The sequence below is a fragment of the Neomonachus schauinslandi genome, chromosome 2 (assembly GCF_002201575.2).
Source record: "Neomonachus schauinslandi chromosome 2, ASM220157v2, whole genome shotgun sequence".
In the NCBI taxonomy this organism is placed as follows: domain Eukaryota; kingdom Metazoa; phylum Chordata; class Mammalia; order Carnivora; family Phocidae; genus Neomonachus; species Neomonachus schauinslandi.
The window spans coordinates 188,641,061-188,654,501 of NC_058404.1; the positions used below are offsets into that span (position 1 = coordinate 188,641,061).

The window sequence follows — 13,441 nt, forward strand, 5'->3', positions numbered from 1 at the left end:
CCTTTCCTCCAACTTCAAAGCCAGCAATTCAGCATTTCCAAATCCCTTTCTGACTCTGATGTCTTCTTCTGACAGCATTTCCAAATCTCCTTCTGACTCTGATGTCCCTCTTCTATTTTGAAGGACCATCTTGTGATTACATTAAGCCTGCCCAGGTAATACAGGATAATCTCTCTAAGTCAGCTGATTAGTAAAACTAATTACATTTATATCCTTAATTCCTCATTGCCTTGTAACCTAACATATTTAGAGGTTCTGGAGATTGGAACATGATCATCTTTGGGAAGCCCTAATTCTACCTACCACAAACATTTGACAAAAAAATCTCTGGGGCCCTATTCTTGGCTATGAATTTCAACTGATTTTGGTGGACTCCCAAGTAGACCTATATAACCACCTTTGCTGGGTAGAGAGTGGTCTAGGAGCCAAGGAAAATGGTCCCTGCCTGGATCATGAAGTGAAGAGGAGTTAAACTTATCTTGACATTTTCTTAGACTATTTACTATTTGTCATTCCTGAACCCTTAGCAAAGTTATCTACCTCCTTTCTCATTGTACTGTTCCTGTTTGCAGACAGTAAGAGAGCGGTTGTGAGTCCATATTTTGGTGTTAGGAAAAACAGCAGCACCCTGAAGCCTGAGTGGTATTGATTTGTTAAGGAAAAGGTTCATTCTTGAGGAACAACCTTTCGTCTACACTTGCCATTGTTCGTTACTTGTCAGTATTGGAGAAAGTTGGCTTGATTTTTTATTATGGCAGCTTTCTTTACATGCAGTAGTCTAAAAATTAATCAAATGTGATGTAAAAAAGTAACTAACTTAGTATAGAAACCCTGATAAAGTAATAACTTCAAAGTACCGTGAAGTGAGAGTAATGAAGCTTCGTGGCAATAAAGATTCCCTGTATGTAAATTTCTGGTGTTTCTCCCGTTAGCTATACTCAAGGATATTCTTACTTGATGTACTAACTTCACTGTCATGATCAATTTGTCATTGTTTCCAGTTGCTCACTCCCTTCCATATATTAGAATTGTATATCCATGACCTTTGTCATATGACTATGTAGTGCTTCCTGGTATGAACAGAGTATGTGTTGCTGCTCTGTTGTTATTGGACTGGCCATTTTACTTATTTTGGCTAATTAATGGAATGTGGATGGAAATGGCAGCATGTGTGCTAAGTACCTATACATTAAGAGGTCCTGCATGTTTCTGCTTATTCTCCTGTGCTCCTGCATTTTCTAGGACATAGGTAATACTCGAGGTAGCATCTGGTCCAAGAAGAATGAATGACATGTGGGACAGGCCTGAGCTCTACCCATAGCCTGCAGCCCCGCTAAGCCAATCCTGTGCAAGCATGTAGTCATATAAGCAAGAAAAATATAGGTCTCATTAGTCACTGAGATTTTGAAGTTATTTGTAGTATTATGAAAGGCCATATCTGATTACTACAACATCCAAAATTGCACCAAACAAAAATTTCTGTTGATTGTATCATTATGTTCTTAGTAATGCAAATCAAAATGAATCATCCTTGGCTCTACTATTTTTCTCAACTTCCATATATAATTAGTCAACTAGGTCCTATAAATTACCCCGATTTAATTTTTCCATATTTGTCCCTACTCACTTTCTCTGCTTGGTAATAACAGCAGCCTCTTAGCTAGACTGCCTTCATTTCAAGCATTCCAGTCCATTCTTCACAATGATCTAGAGTCAGAGAATGCCAGATCCCTAAATAGAATTTGTAACTGTCTCTTTACTCCCTATACAATGAAGGTCAAACTCATTGTTGTGACATATGCAGCCCTTCATCATCTGATTTCTGCTCAACTGATTACTGTCTCATTCTCCTACATTATCCTATGCCCAACCCTAATCGTCAAGTCCCTTAGAAGCCCCTTGATATGTGATTTATCAGTCTCATTCTTGTCTTTCTTCAAAAGCAAAATTTCCTTTTTTAGAAATGTGCTTACTTGATGTATTCATAATCATCAATTAAGCATGCTCTAAGATAGAACAAAAGCCTTTTCATTAGTAAAATATTCCTTGACTTTGTCCAGACCAAATCAAATGCTGCCTTCTTGGCTCTTCTAGTCCTTTGCACAGATTATGACTATAGTACTTACTGTACCAGAGCTGACAGCATACCTAGAGCCACTGTAACATACTCAATTTGTTATTCTTTGTGGTCCTTGTGACTTGAACAGTGCCTGATAGATTACTTTATGTTTGCATTCCCTCATTCGTTAAAAAAATACAAATGAGGACTCTATATAATAGGTGATGCTTTAGGCATTGTGGATAAAACTGAATGAAATAAAGTACTTCTATCACTTCCATGATTAAAGTGTGCAAGCACAGTATTAAACACATACATATATTAGATGATTTAATTTTCTCAAACACTCTGAAAATTATGTAGCATCCTTACTTTTCATGTAAGGACACTGAAGCTCAGAGAATCTGAAAAGCAGTGAGTGATGTGATTCCTCACTCTGTCCATTTTTTCCCTCACCTAATATGGGCCAGGACTGGAGCTCTGTGGATGCTGCAGTGGCCGTGAAAGACACATGTTCCAATTATTTGTTGTTGCTGAACAACTCCAGGACATAATGATATAAAACTATCATTTTACCTTTGTCCTCAGTTTTGTGAGAAAGGAATTCAGATGATTCATCTCCAGTCCACATAGTGACACTTATGCCTAGAAGGTCCAATTCCAAATGGCTTTTTCACTCATAGCTGTCTTAGTTCACCTTGATGCCTCTCTCCTCCTCTCTTGCTTCCCTTCTCTTCTCTTCTCCCCCTCCACCCCTCCCTCCTTTTTTTTATTATTATGTTATGTTAATCACCATACATTACATCATTAGTTTTTGATGTAGTGTTCCATGATTCATTGTTTGCGTATAACACCCAGTGCTCCATTCAGTACGTGCCCTCTTTAATACCCATCACCAGGCTAACCCATCACCCCCCGCCCTCCCCTCTAGAACCTTCAGTTTGTTTCTCAGACCCCCTCCCTCCTCTTTCAGTCCCTCTCCTCCTCCCTCTTTCTTTGCCTCATCTGCTCTCTCTATTTCTCTCCCTCTCTCCCTTTCTCTTCCTTTGATGTATCTCAAACTCCAGGCCTCACACTACTGCTTGGACATTCTCATAACCTGATAGTTTCTGGATAATAGTACATAAAATTGACTTCTTTTTGTTTTGCATATCTCAGCTTCAATGTCAAGACCTCAGAGAGGTCTTTCATAACAACTGATGTAGGATAAGTCAGTCACTATCAATTCTTTCACTTGGTATAAATTCTCTGCAGAGAATTTATCAACATCTTACATATTTATTCATTCATTTATTTTCCATAATTTCCTCTGGTTTATTCATTATTTATTCAGTATTTATCTATTGAGAACCTACAAAATATCAACTACTATTATAAAAGTTTAGAAAACAGCAGGAGGAAAAACAAAGAAGTACTAAGACCCTTTATGGCATGGTGTATCCCCACTAGAATGTGTGCTTCACAAGGACAGCAATCCAGTCTATCTTATTCATAATTGTATATCCAGAGCCTGGAAACATGCCTGCCATGGGATAGATGCCCAATAAGCATTTTTGATTGACCAAATGAACAAAATCATTGGGTCTACTATGAAAAGGAACAGGAGGAATCTTAGGATGGTATGAGAAACACAACAGGGAAACTCATTATTTTTTTTAAAGATTTTATTTATTTATTTGAGATTGAGAGTGAGAGAGAGAAAGAGCACAAGAGGGGGGAGCGGGGGAGGGAGAAGCAGACTCCCCGCTGAGCAGGGAGCCCGATGCGGGACTCGATCCCGGGACTCCAGGATCATGACCTGAGCCGAAGGCAGTCGCTTAACCAACTGAGCCACCCAGGCGCCTGGGAAACTCATTATTATTTAAAGATCATAGGAGACCTCCTTGCAGAAGTGATATTGAGGCTCAGAATTGCAGGATGAGTTGGAGTAGTGACAACAGCAACATTAGTGGAAACAGGTTTTTCACCAGAGTGATCTGCCTCCTAGTGATAGAACTGAGATTCAGGGGAAAGGGGAAAATAATGAGAAGGACTATGCAATTTTCTCTTTTGGGGGGGGGACAGATTAAAGTGAAGATATATATTCATTTTCATATTAAAATCATTATAACTTTATTTTTAACCCCTAGCTATTGAAACCATACCTTATAATTACCTAGTAAGAAGGTCTTCACAATAACCACAGTGCATTGACTTATTTTTTTTAAGATTTTATTTATTTATTTGACACAGAGAAAGAGCACAAGCAGGGCAAGTGGAAAGCAGAGGGAGAGAGAGAAGCAGGCTCCCCACTGAGCAAGGAGCCCAGTGCAGGGCTCAATTCCAGGATCCTGGGATCATGACCTGAGCTGAAGGTAGACGCTTAACTGACTGAGCCACCCAGGCACCCAGTGCACTGACTTTTCAATGAAGACTTTTTAAGTTGATGTTCCCAAATGCTCAACCTGTTTTTGAATTAACTTAAATATTTTCAAGCCACAACTAGTAATCTTCTTTTAATTATAGATTCAAGATGTACTGGAATTTTACTGAAGATCTCCAACAACTCTTTAATATTACCTAGAGGATGTATGTTTCAAATACCCCTTTACCTCCAAGCTTCCTTTCTCAATTACTATCTATCTACAGGCTCCTTATCTGATTCTCATTAGTCCTGCATGGTCTTCCTGATTCTAAGACTCCAATTTCCTCTCTCTCTCCTTGGGATGTCTTCTGTTTTAAAGTTATGACAACCACTCTTACTCTGCTCTTTCAGGATGAGAAAGAAAAACACTATTTCAAGATTTATCCACATTTGGTTTTGCCTTATATAACATCTCACTACAATAGCTTTTAGTTTCAGAAATAAGTTCATCTATAAATTATGAAACCACCAGGAAATATAAAACTTCATAAATTTGATAAGTACTCAAACACTTGGATATGTTCATGAGAATGTTAATATTTAATAGCACAGCAAACAAATCAGAAGTTAAAACCAGAAGTTTAAACAAAATAAAACTATATGCTGTTATATGTAATCTCCTCAGATTTCTGGTCCTGGTCCTTCTTTAGGTGGAGTCACAAGCCCATTCTCCTGATGTTTCACTTCCTAACAAGGGTCTTATATTAAGATAGTGCTAGACTCTCACTGCCCCTGTATTCTCATGGAGGATGGTAACCTGGTGAGTTAAGGAGAAGAAGTTAGGTGGGCAGAGCTCAACCCACTATCAGTTCAGTTTTAGAGTCCGGTCTCCAGAAAGCTTGTATTCTGGTCCATTTTTGTCCCCTGTGGTAAGTTTATTGGTAAAAGTTCCTCCTTGATGAGAGTTCAGGTCTTTTGTTACCACACAGTGAGCCATGCTCTCCAACAGCTCCATCAATTATGTGAATGATATTTTTGTCTCCATATGACAAAATCCTTTATATATATCTTAACTTGTTCAGAAGTTGGATGAGCAATAGGAATATAATTTATTCAGACCCTTCAAATATCAACACTGTAGGACTAATGTAGGAAGCCTATTGGGCATATGGTACTAAAGTTCCACAGAACTGGGGTCCTTGTTCTTGTTTTGCCACTAAAAGATTGTGTGCTCTTGGTTAAATCATTTAAACTCCATGAATCTCTGTTTTTCAGTCTTGAAACTGAGGAGAATGAGCTGAGTTCATGTTTTTCAAACCCTAAGTTATGAACAATCCCAAGAGGAAAAGTGAAGGGGGGGCCAAGTGGAGAAGTAATTTTGGAGTTCCCATATCTGCTTTAACAAGGGCAGCCCTACATCTAGCAAATATTGAGCTTCCCAATAGGACTTTAGAACTAAATATTTGAAAACCATTCCACTAGATGATTTCTATTACTTCTTCCATTTCTGACACAGTGTGGCTCCATGTAAAATTCACAGGCAATGACTTAGTATAACGGGAATTATGCACGCTTGGGAGCAAAAACAGACCTAAATTTGGATTTTGACTCTAACATACACAATGACATTGGACAAGATGTACAACAAAATTGTTGAATGCATGGATAGTTAGCTAGATAGAGATATGCTGTTTTTGTTTACATTAAATGGAGTGGCATGTGGGCAATCCCTGAAATCAAGGAGAGTATTCAACAATTGGTAACTCATTCCTATTCTCCCCCTTTCCATTTTTCAAAGGGAAAGCCTGTTCAATGATAACATCAAATATTTATATAGTATTTTAACCATTTTTACACATGCATTGTCTCATTTGATTCACATGGTTCTCCAGTAAGTCTACATTAGTTTCCTCCTTTCTAACGTGAGGAAACCAGCTTAGTGGTCTGCTCAAGGTCATTTAGCTAATAAATGGCAGGCTTGGGGTTTGAACCTAGGCTCTCCAATGCTGAATCTATGCTAGTTCTCCTGAACTAATAAGGCAGCTCTGAATGAGTCATACATATTCAGTTTCATCTATCATCATCATTTTTTCTAGTTCAACTCATCCATGTGACTCCTATAAAATGAAATTGGCAATTGTTTACGGCACCAGCAGTGGGTTGTTATGTCAGCTCATCTACTGAGGCAGCCATTGTGAAATAATGTGTGCGGTGACCCCTCAGTGTGAAGTCTAGCACCTATGTCATACTTGTCATTGTTCAGCAGTAATATCTGCCCTGCTACTCCTTAAGTACACTTTCCAAGTACTCACATCAAGATGTTTGCTCTCAAAGCAATTCAACTTATACGTTTAGAAAAATTGCAGACCGGTAAGCATGGTTTTCTATGTGTAAGCACATACTTCAATTTTTACTCCAGGTGAAATAGTATTGAAAGTAAAAACATTCCAAAGGAGAGTTTTGGATAGACAAGCTGTTATTATTGCTTCAAGGATGCTGTGTTGGTAATTATTGTTGATTTTGTTATAATCAACCAAATTCCATAGAACATATAACCCAATTCTGCCATTTTCTGTCATTTCTACCTGTGTAACAGAACTGTTTTCCAGGTGAAAAACCAAAAAAGCAATGGGGCCCTACCTTCTGTGATAATATTTTTATTGCAAGTCTACTAGGAATATAGTTCTTACAGGTTCTTTGAACTTGCCCCCAGTTCCAACTAATTTCCCTCACCCTTCTTACTCTTTCTATTCTTTCTCAAACCACTCAGAAAAAACAACTAACAAACAGATAAGCAACAATAAAAATGCAGTGAACAACAGCAACACATATCCACAAGGATAGCTGGAAAATGAATGAGCGTGATATATGACTTGTGGTTTTCACTGATGCCTTTCTTCTTTGCATATCCCACATTTGGTCCTAAGTCTAGTCCTGTCATCTTAACCTTAAAAAGATATCCAGAATTTGATCATGTTCTACCACCTCCTATTCACTGACTATACCCACTCTCATGGATTATTCTGATGGCCTCCTGACATTTCTAGATTTTCTGTCAACAGAGTCTCATTACAATACAATAAATTAGGTGATTTTTCTTATAAAAGAACCCAGATATCATCCTTCTTTTGCTCTGAACCCTGCAATCTGCCTATCTCCCTCAGTCTATAAGCCAAAATCTTTACAATGCCCTATGAAGCCTTATAAATTCTGGCCCCTTGTTACTCTTCTTGTTACTCTCCCCCTGTTCCTTCTGTTCTAAGCACACTGATCTTGTTGTTTCAAAAACATACACCTGGTCCCAGACACCTGTCTACAGCCTTTGAACTACAATTGCCTTTACTTGGAACTCCCTTCTCTGAGATCTCCATGGGGATGTATCCCTCCTCTCCCACAGGTCTTTAATCAAATATTACCATTCCACTGAGACTTTCTCTGACCACTCTAAAATTGTACATGGTGCTCCTTATCCCTCTTTCCTACTTTATTTTTTCTTTCTTTTTTTTTAATTTTATTTTATTATGTTATGTTAATCACCATACATTACATCATTAGTTTTTGATGTAGTGTTCCATGATTCATTGTTTGCCTATAACACCCAGTGCTCCATTCAATACGTGCCCTCTTTAATACCCATCACCAGGCTAACACATACCCCCACCCCCTCCCTTCTAGAATGCTTGGTTTGTTTCTGAGAGTCCATAGTCTCTCATGGTTCTTCTCCCCCTCTGATTCCCCCCCTTCATTTTTCCCTTCCTACTATCTTCTTTTTTTTTTTTTTTTAACATATAATGTATTATTTGTTTCAGAGGTACGGGTCTGTGATTCAACAGTCTTACACAATTCACAGCACTCACCATAGCACATACCCTCCCCAATGTCTATCACCCAGCCGCCCCATCCCTCCCACCCACCACCACTCCAGCAACCCTCAGTCTGTTTCCTGAGATTAAGATTCCCCATATCAGTGAGATCATATGATACATGTCTTTCTCTGATTGACTTATTTCACTCAGCATAATACCCTCTAGTTCCATCCACGTCATTGCAAATGGAAAAATTTTGTTTTGTTTTGTTTTTGGGGTTTTTTTGATGGCTGCCTAATATTTCATTGTATATATATATACCACTTCTTCTTTATCCATTCATCTGTCGATGGGCATCTTGGCTCTTTCCATAGTTTGGCTATTGTGGACATTGCTGTTACAAACATTGGGGTGCACATACCCCTTCTGATCACTACATTTGTATCTTTTTGGTAAATACCCAGTAGTGCAATTGCTGGGTCATAGGGTAGCTCTATTTTCAACTTTTTGAGGAACCTCCATACTGTTTTCCAGAGTGGCTGCACCAGCTTGCATTCCCACCAACAATGTAGGAGAGTTCCCCTTTCTCTGTATCCTCGCCAACATCTGTCATTTCCTGACTTGTTAATTTAAGCCATTCTGACTGGTGTGAGGTGGTATCTCATTGGGGTTTTGATTTGGATTTCCCTGATGCCGAGCAAAGTTGGGCACTTTTTCATGTGTCAGTTGGCCATTTGGATGTCTTCTTTGGAAAAATGTCTGTTCATGTCTTCTGCCCATTTCTTGATTAGATTATTTGTTCTTTGGATGTTAAGTTTGAACCTACATTATTTTTGTTCCGAGCCCTGGCTCTCACCAACATACTACATATTTTGTTCATTAATCTTGTATAATTTCTGCCTCTCACCTCTAGAAGATAAGCTCCACAGAGACAGGACTGTGCCTTGTATTGTTCAGTGCTTTACCCTTAACACCTAAACCAGTGCCTTGTGCTTGGTAGGTATCAGGCACTTGTTGAATGAGCAACTCTCCCTGCCATTCAATTTGCAGACTGAACCCTGATCAGTACAAAGAAGCTAGATCTCTGTAATGCATCGTCCTCAGTATCTACAGTTTGATCACATGACCTCTGGCAAAATCAGCTGTTTGACTTTGCACAGGCCAATCAGTTTTACTTACCTTTTTTGTAAAATGTAAAAATTCATATGCAAGTCACCTAGTAACTGTAAAATTTAAATGAGACAATGTGTAGGAAAAGAAGTTTTTAAAGTTTGATGTGATGAGCACTGGATGGTATATGCAACTGATGAATTGTTGAACACTATATCTGAAACTAATGATATGCTATATGTTGGCTAACTGAATTTAAATTAAAAAATAAGAAAAATTAAAGTTTGATGTAAATATTTATGTTGTTATCAATGTATAAAGTTTTATTGCATTAGCTCTTCATGATAATTTTCTTACACAGTGGTATGGATGATCCCCCAAAGCATGGAAAGACTTTTGATTTGGGGTCAGGTTTCTTTCTTTCTTTCTTTCTTTCTTTCTTTCTTTCTTTCTTTCTTTCTTTCTTTCTTCTTTCTTTCTTTTTTTTGTTAATCTTACTGATTTTAATAAACTTGGGGTTTTTTTTCCTTCCACTACTTCTCCTTTCTACTTCCTGCTGTACTCAGTAACTATTTACTTTTTAGGTTTCAGCCAAAAAAGTTACTTCCTCCACAACGTCCTCCCTATCTTCCAAACAGATTAAATTGGATTTATTTTTTATGTGTTTACATAGGACATCAAACTTTATTATTCTCAATTCCATAAAAGCAAAAAATTATTCAGTGTATACCTTCTCTACTGAAAGTGCCATAAGGACATGAACCATATGTTTTTTCCCATTCTATTTTCAGCATGCAGCACAATGTATTACATTTTGGATATTTTTTTTGACTGAACAACAATGCATTTTTAGGAAAATTTAAATGTCAGTGATATATCTCAAATTTGAATCCTTATAACACAATTCACCTCTCTATGAGGACATTATTTTTTTTTACCTCTTATTAGACTTTTTGTATATGGCTTAACTACTACATTGTTATTATCTATATACCTTCTCAACTTCATGTTATCTCCCATATATTTAGCAGCATCTACTATGATAATATTTTAAGCATATTATGTATTACATGCTATTCTAATTGTTTAATTTTATATATTTTTGTTTTCATGTTGCATGTAGTAATGCATGTGGTATACCTAACCTGATCTATGTGTAGTTTCTCTAATATTTATCTCCATTTTATAGAAGAGGAATCTAAGCTACAGGAAAGCCAAATATCTTGCCTCAGGCCACATAAGGAGGAAATGCAGGGTCAAAATTTTAACTCAAATAGTGAATTTACAGAACTTATATTCTACCAGGAGCATACAGAAATGAGTAAAAAAGTTCCCCAGACACTGAGGAAATAATTATTCCAGTGGCATGCAAATACAATTTAATTGATAATTTTGATATAATTGTTACTGATTAGACTGCACCTGAATATAATAAAAGTCTTGATGCCCAGTAAATTCTAATTTAAAAAAAGTTGTTTTAATAAATAATGCTTTGGTTTTAGTACATAGTTTATCAGAACTATTCACACTCTGTCCACCACACACACACACAAACTCAAGATATTTGAGTGGGTTTTACACCTTGTTGACTAAAAATCACATATATATGTCTGGGTTCATGATAAAGAAAAATACAGCACCACTGTCACTTTGGAACAGACCTGCATAGTTTGTGAGCTACAGCAAAAAATAAATGTGTTATATTCCACTTTGGGAAGGCACCTCAAGAAGAAAAGTATTGTCTTTTTCTTCAGTTGTAAGGAGATTCAGTATCCATATCAAGTGTTCTGCCAGCTACATCCTGGTTCTTCTATCCTTGCTCCCCACGTCTGACAACAGCAGATGATGAGAATGGGGGTTTATAATGAATCCCTTGGCAAAAGAATGACAGGGCTCTTTGCTACTGTCATTACAGCCAGGGTCTAGACTTCCTGGCTATGAAATGGGTTCTTCAGTTTGATTGTCCAAAGAATGCCAGCACACATATTCACAGGGAGGTGGAATGGCCAGGTACAGAAAGGATGGCAAAGCTTTATTAATTTTGTTTCTCTCAGAAGAAAAAGGGATGATTCAACAACCTCTCATTGTCTGTGAGGGAAATCAAAATTAATCCAGATAAACTTACAGATGTTTAGAAAAAAATCAGAATTGTTTTTAGACCAAGATCAAGATTTAAAAGAAAAGGCTCAAAGATGTTTTGTCCCCTACATTCATTCAACATATCTAATGAAGGATAAAGAAGTATTTGATGTGAGCAAGTTACCTATACCCAAATATGGCCTGTCTCCTGGTCTTGCTGTGGTACCACAGGTAAGATTTCTTCAGCAAATGCATAAACAACCCACCAAAGAATTGTTAATGAGTTAAGGTAATAAAGTAATTGTGTCAAGAATTGTTCCCTCACCAATGATGAAGTGGAATAATTTAGAGCTCACTTCAATGAGAGAATGTCCATACTTCAGAAAATTAGGAAAGGACCAGAAGGGTCAGAGTCCAGAACTGGCTAGTGGTATTAGTGATTAAGAGGAAGAATAGAAGGTAGATGAGGAGGAAATGGAAAAGGAAATTTCCCAGAGAAGCTGGGAAAAGCAAAAGTTTGTCAATCTCAATCTGTCGTTAACATTGATGAGACACAGAAGATCAAGGAAGGTCCCATGCTGTTCTTGGAAGAAGAGGAAGAGACCTGAAGCTGATTTCTTCAAGGTGAAGTGGCACGGTGTCTTTTGGGTTCGACCTTAAAGAGCAGAAAGCTTTACGGAAGAAAGCAGCTCACATCCAGTGTCAAGAGAAAAGTGACCGTGGTTGCAGAAGCAAACAATGTAATAAAGAAAAATTCATATATTTACATGTATAAATGATTATACAAAGTTAGAGATTATATGTTACAAAAATGTATTTGTTTATTCAATTTACATTTAGTTACATTACTTTCATGGGAAACCTACATGTGTAAATGACCTAGTTCACAATAGCTTCTTAACTCCGTGTGTAGTGTCTGCAAAGTATCTCAAGGGAGTTGTTAAATTTCTATAATCAAAAACGTAAATGCAGCATGAAGAGTCTGTATTTCATAGTAAATATAGAGCTGGGAAGAACCTTAAAATATAGATGGTCTCTTCTCAGCTGAGAGAATGGAGGCGCAGAAAGGTTAAGTGACCTTGCTAGCAACACACAGAGCATTGATTCCCAGAGGAGTGCTAGGACCATGTTACTTCTCCATTAATTCTCCTGTGAATCATTTTATGGCTTGAAGACTCCTTGTGCAATAAAAGTTTATTAGCCATGTGTCAGGAACTTTGCTAGGTGCTGGAGTTACAGCGATTTATGAGATATAGCCCATGCCCTAAAGGACATCACAGTCTAATGGTAAAGGTAGACACAAAACATGCTATGGAAACTAATAAGTGAAATGCATACAGAAGAGAGACACATAACCCAGCCTTAAGGGGTCACAGCAGAGATATCGGAGACAGTGACCTCCAATCTGAGTCTTAAAGGATAAGTAGAATTTTCCCCGGCAGGTTGGGGGATGGGAGTAGGAAAAGCCCTATGCATAGGAAAGGATTAGCTAGGCAGAGTACACATAAGCAAAAGCAGTTGATATATTGGGGAGGGGTTGAGGTGTAGAGAAAATATAAGCAATTCATTGCTGTTGGAGTATGAAAGGTGAAGAGGAGGTTAGCCAGAAGTAAGTCTGCATGAGTAGGTCTAAACCTTAAAATTCCCAGTAAGTCATATTTCAAAAATGTGGAGTAATTGGAGAATTTTTGATAGGAGTGTCATGTTGGCTTGTATTTATGGAACCCTGGTGCCAGCATGTTCTAAGGAGTCAAGGAAAGCAGAGAGATTAGCTAGGAACTTTGTGCAATAATTCAGTTTTGAGACTGTGGAGAAATGAATTAAGGCAGAGGAGATGAGAGCAGATATGAGAGCAGAGGAGACAGATATAGATAGATAGAGATATATAGGAGTCACGAAGTGTTGGGGCACCTGGGTGGCTCAGTCAGTTATTAAGCATCTGACTATTGGTTTCAGCTCAGGTCATGATCTCAGGGTCATGAGATGGATCCCTGTGTCAGGCTCCACAGTCAGTGTGGAGTGCTCACATTCATGCTCTCTCTA

General features: G+C 37.9%; 1 pseudogene; it reads left to right on the plus strand.

Annotated features, from left to right (window-relative positions):
• Nucleotides 1-10,930: 10,930 nt before the first annotated feature.
• On the plus strand, nucleotides 10,931-12,177 carry LOC110571330 (annotated as a pseudogene).
• Nucleotides 12,178-13,441: the final 1,264 nt, after the last annotated feature.